Below are 12,653 nucleotides of genomic sequence, written 5' to 3'. Positions count from 1 at the left end.
ATAAAGGTGTGGACTGAATACTTAGGTTTAGTTCCTCTTCCACCAAGACTCTATTAAAATGATAATAAAAGGATTTTTTAGAAAGAGGAAGCTTACACTTCTGGGAAGTTAATGTACTTTTCCCTATTTTTCCACTAAGGACAAGTAAAAACTCTGCACATTGTAAGTAAAAATAATACAAGACTCTGAAAGGCAGAAAGGAGGAGGCATACCAGCTAGGGACCTCAGGATTCAAGGAAAGACATGGTGTTCAATTTCCTGGGTTTTCTTTTTGCCTCATATAATCCAAACTTGGTGCTGAAGAATTGGTAAATCCAGAAACACCAAGAAGTGTAAACAAACAAACAAAAAAGCCCCAAGAAAAGCCTGCTCTTTCTAATAACCAAAGGAGTAGGAAAGGGTCAGCCTAGAAAGACAAAAAAAAAAAAAAAGTAGGCAACAATCACCCTACTCCAGCCAAATACCACAGAAAAAAACCTGTGGCCACACCCCTACCCATGCCAGCAAAGACCAAGGGTAGACTAGACATCTTCTCTCACCAAGATGTAACAAAGCATCCCAACATCCCCATCAGGACGCTATCAAAGGAGGCTGAGTAGGTATCTGGGACTTTCATCCCCACCACTGCTGTGTCTTGGTTAAAAAAAAAAAAAGTCTCGGGGCTTCCCTGGTGGTGCAGTGGTTGAGAGTCCGCCTGCTGATGCAGGGGACACGGATTCGTGCCCCGGTCCGGGAAGATCCCACATGCCACGGAGCGGCTGGGCCCGTGAGCCATGGCCACTGAGCCTGCTCCGCAACAGGAGAGGCCACAACAGTGAGAGGCCCGCGTAACGCAAAAAAAAAAAAAAAAAAAAAAAGTCTCGTCAAAGGTATAAAGAAGAGCTAAAAGGAAATTTCAGAACTGAAAAATACAATTACCAAAATACAAAAACCAAGAGATGGGCTCACCAGAATGGTGGGGACAGAAAAAAATGGTGAACCAGAAGACAGACCAATAGAAACTACCCAATCTGAATGTCAAAGAGAAAAATAAACTGAAAAAGAAAAATGAACAGAGCCTCAGGCACGTGTGGGTCTATAACTAAAGATTTAACATTCATGTCATCGGAGAGAGCTGAGCTGAAAAAGTACTTGAAATAATGGCTGAAGATTCCCAAATTTGGCAAAAGATGTATTTACAGACTCAAGATTCTGAGCAAACCTCAAACACGATAAACTCAAAGAAATCCTCAGCAAGATATGGAACAGTCAAACTTCTGAAAACTAAAGAAAAACATATATATCTTGAAAGCAGTGAGAGAGAAGTAACACCTTACCTACAGGGGAAACATCATTTAAATGGCAGCAAATATTTCATGAAAAATCAGGGAGGCCAGAAGGAAAGACACAACACCTTTCAAGGACTGAAAGAAAAGAAATGTCAACTCAGAACCTTATATCCAAAAAAAAGAATGCTTCAAAAAGGAAGGGGAAATCAAGACATTTGAGACAAAAGTAAACTAAGAGACTGTGTACCAGTAGATGTACCCCCAAAGGGTGAAACGGCTACAGGAAGTTCTCTAAACAGAAAAAAGAATCCTTAAAATATTAGCAAACAGAATTCAGCAAATATAAAAGGAATTATAAACCATGACCAAGTGAGGCTTATTCCAAGGATATAAGATTATTTTCAATTTTTGAAAATTAATCAGGGGGAGGGATAAATTGGGAGATTGGGACTGACATATACACACTATAATATATAAAATAAATAACTAATAAGGACCTACTGTATATCACAGGGAACTCTACTCAGTACTCTGTAATGACCTATATGGACAAAGAATCTAAAAAAGAGTGGATATATGTATATGTATAACTGACTCACTTTGCTGTACAGCAGAAAGTAACACAACATTGTAAATCAACTATACTCCAATAAAATTTTTTTTAAAAAAGGAAAGTAATCAATGTAATCTACTATGTTGAGACTAATGAATAAAATCATATGATTCCAATGAACAAAGAAAAAGCGTATGACAGAATTCAACACCCATTCACGATTTAAGAAAAAAAACTCTCAGAAAAATAGGAATAAAAAAGAACATCCTTAACTTGAAAAACAGCACCTACAAAAAAAAAACCCTACACCTAATATTATACTTAATGATAAGAAAACAATTGCTTTGCCCCTAAGACTGGGAAAAAGGCAACTCTTATTTACAACATAGTGCTGGAAGTTCTAGCCAATGCAGTAAGGCAAGAAAAGAAACAAAAGGCATGCAGCTTAGAAAGAAAGAAAACTGTACCTATTTTCAGATGACACAGAAAGTCCCAAGGAATCTACAAAAAATACTCGCAGAATAAGTGAATTCAGCAAAGTTGTAGTATACAAGATAAACATACAAAAATTAGTCATACTTCTAATACAAACAATGAAAACAAGGACACGGAAATTAAAAATACAACACCATTTACAATCATGAAAAAATACGGCATACTTAGGTGTAAATGTAACAAAGACCTTTTATGCTGAAAACTATAAAATGCTCATGAAAGAAATTAGAGAATAAACTAATAAATTAAGATGCATACCTGCATTCATGGACTGGAAGAGTCAACAAAGTAAAAATGTCTATTATTCCCTAATTAATACACAAGCTTAACAAGATTCTTGTCAAGGGCTTCCCTGGTGGCGCAGTGGTTGGGAGTCCGCCTGCCGATGCAGGGTACGCGGGTTCGTGCCCCGGTCCGGGAAGATCCCACATGCCACGGAGCGGCTGGGCCCGTGAGCCATGGCCACTGAGCCTGCGTGTCCGGAGCCTGTGCTCCGCAACGGGAGAGGCCACGGCAGTGAGAGGCCCACGTACCACAAAAAAAAAAAAAGTGTTTTAGCTTTTTCTCTTTGCATATGCATTTAAAAATAATCTTGTCTATGTCTACAAAAGTCTTTAAAAGATTTTGACAAGAACCTTTTTTTTTTTTTTTTTTTTTTGCGGTACGCGGGCCTCTCACTGCCGTGGCCTCTCCCGTTGCGGAGCACAGGCTCCGGACACGCAGGCTCAGTGGCCATGGCTCACGGGCCCAGCCGCTCCGTGGCATGTGGGATCTTCCCGGACCGGGGCACGAACCCGCGTACCCTGCATCGGCAGGCGGACTCCCAACCACTGCGCCACCAGGGAAGCCCCTAAAACACTCGAAAGAGAAGAGAATGGGAAGAATCACTCTACTGATTTCAAGACTTACTATAGAGCTACTATCAAGACTGCGTGATACTGGCAGAGAGACAGACATATAATTCAGTGGAAAAGAACAGAGAACCCATGAATAGACCCACACAAATATGCCAAAATGACTTTTAATTAAGCAATTCAGTGAAGGAAAGAGAACTTTTAAACAAATGGTGCCAGAGCAATAAGGGGAAAAGAATGAACCTCAAATAAAGTTTCAACACCTTACACAAAAATTAACTTAAAATAGTTCATGAACTTAAATGTATAACCTAAAAGCTTTTAGGGGAGAAAAAGCATTAAAAAAAAAAGCTTTAGGATTTAGAGTTAGACAGAGTTCTTAAACTTGACACCAAAGCCTTGATTCCCAATTGGAAAACTTTATAAATTGAACTTCATAAATATAAAAAACTTTTGTTCTTCAAAGGGTAAAAAGATCAGCCACAGAGTGGGAGAAAATATTTGCAAACCACATATCTGACAAAGGACTAGTATCTAAAATATATAAAGAACTCTTAGAAGTCAACAACAACAAAAATCCAATTAGTAAATGGGCAAAAGACATGAAGAGACTTTTGCTGAGAGAATATACAAGTGGCTAATAAACACATGAAAATATGTTCAACCTTACTAGCCATTAGGGAAATGCAAATTAAAATCACAATGAAGTTATCACTACATATCTACTAGAATGACTAAAATTAAAAATGGTGCCAACAGCAAAATGTGGGCAAGGATAAGGAGAAATTGAACCATCCTTTCCATATTGGTAGGAATGTAAAATGGTACTCTGGAAAACACTTGGGCAATTTCCTAAAACATATCATGTGACTATCATACAGCCCAGCAACTCCAGGAGTTTTATAACCAGAGAAATGAAGTCATATGGTTACAGGAAAACATGCACACAAATGTTTGTAATAGCTTTATTCAACTAGATGTCCTTCGGCAGGTAAGTGATTAAACAAATTATGGTACATTCATACCATAGAATACTATTCAGCAATGTAAAAGGAATAAAAAAAGAACTATTAGGACATGAAACAACAATGATGAATCTCCAGAGAATTATGCTCAGTGAGAAAAGCCAATCCAAAAAGATCACATAATGTATAATTCCATTTATATAATATCCTTGAAAAGACAAAATTATAGAAATGGGAGAACAGATTAGCGGTTGCCAGGGGTTAAGAAGGCAGTGGGAGCAGGGAGAAGTGGGGGTAGTTATAAAAGAACAACATGAGGGGGACTTCCCTGGTGGCGCAATGGTTAAGAATCCGCCTGCCAAAATGCAGGGGACATGGGTTTGAGCCCTGGCCCAGGAAGATCCCACATGCCGCGGAGCAACTAAGCCCGTGCGCCACAACTACTGAGCCTGCACTCTGGAGCCCACGAGCCACAACTACTGAGCCCGCATGCCACAACTACTGAAGTCTAGAGCCCTTGCTCCGCAACAAGAGAAGCCACTGCAATGAGAAGCCCGTGCACCGTAACGAAGAGTAGCTCCCATTCGCCGCAACTAGAGAAAGCCCGCGCGCAGCAACAAAGACCCAACGCAGCCCAAAATTAATTAATTAATTATTTTAAAAAACAACATGAGGGAACCTTGTGGTGACAGACATATTCTGCATCTTAACTATAAAGATGTCAATATCCTAGTTGTGATATTGTACTAAAATTTTGCAAGCTGTTAACTTTGGAGAAAACTGTATAAAGGTTAAATGGGATCCCTCTACATTATTTCTTACAACTGCATATGAACGTACAGTTATCTCAAAATGAAAAATTAAATTTAAGAAAAAGGAAAAAAAAAGACATAAATCACAAGGCCACAAATGAGGAGAGACGGCACCCAAGCAGACAAAAAAGATTTCAACTGTTTTTTAAAGACAGAAAATATGGGAATACTAATTAATTTAGCAAAGTGGAGAAAGCCACAATAAAAAGTATGTGAAATAATAAATATACAAAATGAGCTAATTTGCCTATAGGATGCCAAAGAGCTCAGGTCTCAGGTTTTGAGTACTAGTAAAATACTAGCTAAAAATAGAAACTTCTACAAATAAAACAACTAGTTCCTTGGCCACCTCTCCAACAGAAACCGCTACCAGAAGTGGGATGCTATCATAACAAAACCCTCAACAAGTTGCATTTTTCTTAGTCACCACTCTGTACGTAATGAGGAATTTCATATCAGAGAAGGAAAAGATGATGATCCACTTTATGCAGTAGAAAAATGGTTACAAAACCTGTTGATGGCTGTAACTCAGAAGGCAAATCACACACATGATGACTTTAAAACTGTATGGGGAAAAACTGGAAAATGAAACTTTACAGTGTAGGCTGATTATTATTGGCTGTTTCTAGCAAAAATCAAAAATTTATTTGGTTATTGGTACTCTGAATTGACTGGAAGCAAATGGATTAAGAGTCTGCTAAGTTTCTGTAGGAAATGTATTGGCAGAAAAACAACAGGTCCAGATTTAGAATGTCTGTTCAAGACTTAAAAACAACCTCTGGGGGCTTCCCTGGTGGTGCAGTGGTTGAGAGTCCGCCTGCCGATGCAGGGGACACGGGTTCGTGCCCCGGTCCGGGAAGATCCCACATGCCGCGGAGCGGCTGGGCCCATGAGCCATGGCCGCTGAGCCTGCGCGTCCGGAGCCTGTGCTCTGCAACGGGAGAGGCCACAACAGTGAGAGGCCCGTGTACCGCAAAAAAAAAAAAAAAAAAAAAAAAAAAAAAAAAAAAAACAACCTCTGGGAGTCCAACCTTCTACAAACAGGCAAACTGCATGATACCCAGGACAGCATGCTTCCAGCATCAATTCTGGACACAGGGTGTGAGCAAACAAAATAATGGAAAAAGAAGAACCTAAGGATGTTCCCTGGAGCCATGGAGAAAAAAGGATGTGAGTGTTTCTCCCAGGGAACAAAATCAAAGTCCAATCAAGAAACATCCTTCCCTTCCAGGGAAGGGAACCTTCCTTTATATCTGTCCATAAACATTAAAGAACTGCTACAGAAGAGTAAATACTGTGTGTCTATGCTTCACCTTCCAAATGCTACTGTTTACTAGTCATGTTGTGCCCTTATTATAATACTTTGGTGAGGAGAGTAATAAATAATGTGTTTTCTTAATTCATTTGAACAAGAAAGGCTTATCTGGACCTGATAAGATAGCCTGGCACCACTCAAAGATCCCATACAGGCATACCTCATTTTATTGTTCTTCATTTTACTGGGACTTAGCAGATATTGCATTTTTTACGAATTAAAGGTTTGTGGCAACCCTGCATTGAGCAAGTCTATCGGCGCCATTTTTCCAACAGCATTTGCTCACTCTGTGTCCTCTGTGTGTCTGTGTCACACTTTGGTAATTCTTAAAATAGTTCAAACTTTTTCACTATTCTTGTATTTTTATGGTGATCTGTGATCAGTGTAATCTCTGATGTTACTATTTTAATTGTTTTAGATGCCATGAACCATGCCCATGTGAGATGGCAAACTTAATCAATAAAAGTTGTGTATGTTCTGACTGCTCTACAAACCAGCTGTTCCTGTCTCTCTCCCTCTCTTCAAGCCCCCCTATTCCCTGAGACACACAATAGTGAAAGTAGTCCAGTTAATAATCCTCAAGAGAAGGGATGGTTTAAATGAAACAAAGAGTCCTCTCACTTTAAATCAAAAGCTAGAAATGATTAAGCTTAAGAAGGAAGGCATGTTGAAAGCCAAGACTGGCTGAAAACTAGGCCTCTTGCACCAGTTAGCCAAGTTATGAACGCAAAGGAAAAGTTCTTGAAGAATATTAAAAATGCCGCTCCAGTGAACACATGAATGATAAGTGAAATATCCTTATTGCCGATATGGAGAAAGTTTTAGTGGTCTAGATAGAAGATCAAACCAGTCACAACATTTTCTTAAGCCAAAGCCTAATCCAGAGGAAGGCCCTAACTCTCTTCAATTTGATAAAGGCTGAGAAAGATCAGGAAGCTGTAGAAGAAAAGTCTGAATCTAGCAGAGGCTGGTTCATGAGGTTTAAGGAAAGAAGATATCTCCATAACATCAAAGTGCAAGAGGAAGCAGCAAGTGCTGATGTAGAAGCTGCAGCAAGTTACCCAAAAGATCTAGCTAAAATGATTAATGAGGTTGTTATACTAAACAACAGACTTTCTATGAAGATGAAACTGTGTTATATCGGAAGAAGATATCACCTAGGACTTTCATAGCTAGAGAGAAGTCAATGCCTGGTTTCAAAACTTCAAAGGACAGGCTCACTCTCTTATTAGGGACTAATGCAGCTGGTGACTTTAAGTTGAAGCCAATGGTCATTTACGAAATTCCTAGGGTCTCTAAGAATTATGCTAAGTCTACTCTGCCTGCACTCTATAAATGGACCAACAAAGCCTGGGTGACAGCATATCTTTTCACAACATGTCACTAAATATTTTAAGCCCACTGTTGAGACCCAATGCCCAGAAAAGAAGATTCCTTTCAAAATATTACTGCTCACTGAAAATGCACTTGGTTACCCAAGAGCACTGAGTGAGATATACAATGAGATTATTGTATGGGTGTTTTCATGACCATTAACACATCCATTCTGCAGCTCATGGATCAAGGAGTAATTTTGACTTTCAAGTCTTATTATTTAAGAAATACATCTCAGAAGGCTGTAGCTGCCATAGATAGTGATTCCTCTGATACAGCTGGGTAAAACTGAAAACCTTCTGGAAAGGATCTCATCATTCTAGATATCACTAAGAACATTCATGATTCATGGGAAGAGTTCCAAATATCAAAATTAAGTGTAGTTTGGAAGTTGATTCCAACCTTATGGATGAGTTCTTAAGGGGTTCAAGACTTCAGTGGAAGAAGTAACTGCAGATGTGGTGGAAACAGCAAAAGAACAAGAATTAGAAGTAGAGCCTGAAGATGTGATTGAATTGCTGAAATCTCTTGATAAAACTTTAGTGGATGAGTTGCTTTTACAGATGAGCAAAGAAAGTGGTTTCTTGAGATGCAATCTACTCCTGATGAAGATGCTGTTGAAGACTGCTGAAATGACAACAAAGGATTTAAAATGTTACATACACTTAGTTGATGAAGCAGTGGCAAGGTTTGAGAGGCCTGACTCCAACTTTGAAAGAAGTTCTACTGTGCATGAAATTTATCAAACTGCACTGCATGCTACAGAGAAATGGCTCATGGAAGGAAGAATCAATCAATATGGCAAACTTCACTGCTGGTTTACTTTAAGAAATTCCAACAGCCACCCCAACCTTCACCCCACCCTGATCAGTTAGCAGCCATCAACATCAAGGCAAGACCCTCCATCAGGAAAAAGATGAGGACTCACTGAGGGCTCAGATGATGATAAGCACATTTTAACGGTAGAGTATTTTTAAATTAAGGTATGTACATTGTCTTTTTTAGACATAGTGTTACTGCACACTTACCAGATTACAGTATAGCATAAACATAACTTTTATGTGCACTGGGAAACCACAAAAAAGTTGTGACTTGCTTTATCGCAATATTTGCTTTATTGCGTTGGTCTAGAACTGAACCCGCAATATCTCCAAGGTATGCCTGTACTTTGAACTGAAGGCAATGGCTGGTTGTACAGGGGGTCAGCATGCCCTACATGTGGGAGGGAGAATGAAACAGTCTGGGGACCAGAATGGCCAACTGAAGCAGAGTCAATGCTACTTATCCACTACACTGGTCCCTGTTCCTGGGCAAATTAGAAGAATACATTTTCCAGCCTCCTTTGCAATTATGTTAGAGGTAAGGTGACTAATTCCTTACCAATATAATATGGTGAGAGTAATGTTAGCCACTTCCAGGCCTGGCCTTTAAAACCATTCATTGAGATCCTCCAGCTCTTCCACTGCCATCTTGGAAGCCAGATGGCATAGCTACAGATGGAGGAGTTACATCCAACTTGTGTTAGACTTTTCATGACAAAAATATTTTGTTGTTGCTATTGTGCTGTTGCCATAGCACAGCACGGTCCAGTGCTTTCAAAATTTCTTGTGCACATAAATCATCTTGTTCTGAGGCACACCTGGGATGTGGCCTGAGATTCTACATCTCTAACAAGCACCAAGATGATACCAACGTGAACAGTCTACGGAATACACCTTGAAAAGCAAGATTAATACACAGGGGGAGAACAGATGATTCTCTGGAGAAACCGAATGGCCCAGAGAAAAGGTCTCCTGTAGGAACTGAGCAGCAAGACTAGAGAATTCAGGCTAGCATTCACAGTGAATCAAAAACTACATGTAAACAATATTGTCAACTATTTTCAATCCAACGAAGTGTATGCTTTGTAGAACTGAGAAGATGGCTTCCCCTGCCCTTTCCTGCATCTTCCCGCCTGTCTTTAAGCCTGTCTTCCTAACCCCACCTTAAACCCCATGACCTGGATTAAATACCACCCCCTCTGTGAAGTTCTGCCATTCCATCTAATGACCAGATGGGCACTAATCCTCCTGTCAGTTTCCGTAGCACTTCTATCACTTCAAGACCCTCAACACATTATTCCCTGATTGCATGTGATTTAACTCCTCTATCAGAATAAGCACCTGAAAAACTACAACACTGATCACATCAGCCTGGCTCAAAGGCAGTGCTCAGGTTTTTTGTTTTTGTTGACTGTTAAATGAATCCATGAATTAGAAAATTCAGGGATTTCAGAGTGAGTTGAGCAAAGAAACTAAATCAGGCCTAATTTTTTAAAAAAATCCTCAAAAATGAAGAATTAAAAATTACACTGCCCGAAAAAAATTTCAACATTGAAAATCTTCAAAATATAGCAAAGACAAAACTGATAAATAGTTAAAACTAAATGTTTATAGTGCATACACTGGTCATTTCCATACTCACAGGTGGCCAAAGCAAAAGGCCTAAGATCTTCCTGTAGGATTATTTACCATCAGAACAGTCCACTGCTTTAGAAAATGTCTTGAGTCAATCAGATAACTAAAGAATAAGTAGGATTGTGAAGTATCTTTTCTAGAAAAAAAAATAGTATATTCCATTTCATGACTCAAATTTGGTACTTTTAGAAATTTTGGCAACTTTTTTTTCTTTCAGTTATTTAAATTGTTTACCACCAAGAGTATAAACCTAAACATTATGTGATTATAGCAAAAAAGATCTGCTACATGGAGGGGGGGCAGGAGGGACCAAAGTGAAACAGAGCTGTTCTTCAAGAACTAGACACTGCTACTGATAACAAACACAGGGTCTTGACTGGTTTAATGAATTCACTCCCATCTATGCATCTATAGTATCTTCCTGGAACTAATTTAAAGAAGACAAAAATGTTGGAGCTAGGGTTGCCAGATTTAGCAAATAAAAATGCAGTCGGCCCAGTTAAATTTCGGATAAACAATGACTTTTTTTTGTTTGTTTTGTTTTGTTTGCAGTACGCAGGCCTCTCGCTGTTGTGGCCTCTCCCGTTGCGGAGCACAGGCTCAGCGGCCATGGCTCACGGGCCCAGCCGCTCCGCCACATGTAGGATCTTCCCGGACCGGGGCACGAACCCGTGTTCCCTGCATCGGCAGGTGGACTCTCAACCACTGCGCCACCAGGGAAGCCCAACAATGACTTTTTAGTAAAGCATGCCCTACGCTTTATACTAAAAACTTATTCACTGTTTACTAAAATTCAAATTTAACTGGGTGTCCTGTATTTTATCTGGCAACCCTAAGGGAAGCCCAAATCAATCCAATTTCCTCACTTTGTAGCAGAAACTGTGACCCCAAGAAGGGAAGTGACTTACCTAAACCAAACATCAAGGAAGTCAGTTTGCTTTCAAAAGAGAAAACATATTTCACTAGGTCACCTTGGGTTCCACTCATGGTCCATTCGACCTCTGATTTTCACACACCTCACAGAAGCACCAAGCAGACAAGCTGTCAAAGGATATGGTTTTCCTCTTTTAACATCAAACTGTGAGTTCTAGTAAACTTACCAACTCTAGTCTTCAAAAACAACAAATGAGGAAACTATGTATTTCTCTTAACTTAAAAAAAAAAATCCTCCTGATAATCTTTTTGCCTACACACCATCACCTCAGATTCTGTTTATGTTCACTCACTACATAAAACAGGACCTCCTTTTCTCCCAAACCTAGTTCTCTCAGGGGTATGGGAGCCGGGGAGGGGGGAGGAAGACAGTATAGCAGATAAAGATTCTGATTTTGACAAATTCGGCTTCCAAACAAGGTTTTAAGAAAAAAGGTTCCGTTGCATTTTTAAAAGCCTGGGGGGAGAAAAAAAAGTAACATAAATCATTATGACTTTCTCTAAGTTTTCTATTAAAAACTTCACCTAGTGAACAAGAATCCAAATCGTGTCAGGTGAAAAACTGAAAGTCAAACAGAAACTCAGCAATTAAAAGACGAAATATCTACCTATGCTTTCCCTCTGGCAGCTTCCAATGTATACAGGCCTCTCTCGAGATCACACACGTCGGAAGAGTAAGATCCTCAGAAATCACCTAGTCCATCCTTTCATTTTACAGATGTGGAAACTCAGGCCAAGGGGAGGGCTGACTTGCCCAAGGTCTCACAGCCCGTCGGGGGCAGGACTTCAACTGGGACTCCACGCTGGCAGCCCCGGGCCCTCAGCGCCCGATGGCTCCTGCGGCCCCCGGCTCAGCCCGGCCCAAGGGCAGCCTCGAAAACCGGGGCGGAAGAGCCCACGGCCCGGGGTCGCTGCCGCCTTTCGGCCGGATAGGCGCCTGGGCCCCGGCCCAGGGCGGTGCGAGACCCGGTCCTCGACGGCCGCCCCCGACCCGCCCACCTGTCGCGGACCGCACAACGGGCAGCCACACCCCCTGCCAGGGCCGGGGGCTCGGCCGGCCTCGACAGCGGCCAGCAGCGGCGGCTCCGCGCGGCGCGGGTACGCCGGACCCGAGGCCGCAGGAGTTACCTCAGGTGGGCGCTGAGCTCGCGGCGGGGAAACCCCCGCCCGCCTCGGGCATGCCGGAGACGCGGACGCAGCAGGGCTGCAGCTCGGCCACCGCTAAGCCTGTTTACAACCCTCCGCGGGAGGACGCCGACTGGTCTGTCACGTGATGCACACGTCACGTGCTCGACCGGGGTGGGGCAGAGGCGTTGCCCAGCGACGACGGTGATCTGGGGGCGGGCGTCGGCGTCGGCGCGGTCTTTCTGCTCTCCCAGCTCATGGGCTGCTGCGCAGAGTCGACAGCCGGCGCGCCCTGATCAACCCGAGCGAGGAAGAGGAAAGACCCACCACTGGCTTCGTCCTTTAGTGACCCCTGAGCCTAACCGCATGTATCATTCTTGTTTTGGAAGGGGGAGGGAATTCGGTCCGGCATTATGATGTTGAACTTGAAAAGAAAAATGGAAAATACTTCTTTACCCAAAGCTAGAAAACAAAGGGAGAGCAGAGGAATAAGCAATAATGGT

General features: G+C 41.5%; 1 protein-coding gene across 2 annotated transcripts in view; it reads right to left on the bottom strand.

Annotated features, from left to right (window-relative positions):
- The window catches only part of MARCHF8 (membrane associated ring-CH-type finger 8), a 118,555-nt gene extending 106,276 nt beyond the window's left edge, over positions 1 to 12,279 (bottom strand). The window contains exon 1 of one of the 2 annotated variants that reach the window (XM_082673016.1): positions 12,154 to 12,279. The gene's annotated coding sequence lies outside the window, so the exon portion shown is untranslated. Of the gene's footprint in view, positions 1 to 11,000; positions 11,074 to 12,153 lie in introns of those variants that run through there. The other variant, XM_082673017.1, reaches the window with a different exon arrangement.
- Between the last annotated feature and the right edge of the window lie 374 nt (positions 12,280 to 12,653).

This window comes from Grampus griseus, assembly GCF_964374135.1.
Source record: "Grampus griseus genome assembly, chromosome: 16".
NCBI classification, from domain to species: domain Eukaryota; kingdom Metazoa; phylum Chordata; class Mammalia; order Artiodactyla; family Delphinidae; genus Grampus; species Grampus griseus.
The sequence above is the reverse complement of the archived record's forward strand: the minus strand, read 5'-3'. Positions and strand labels throughout refer to the sequence as shown.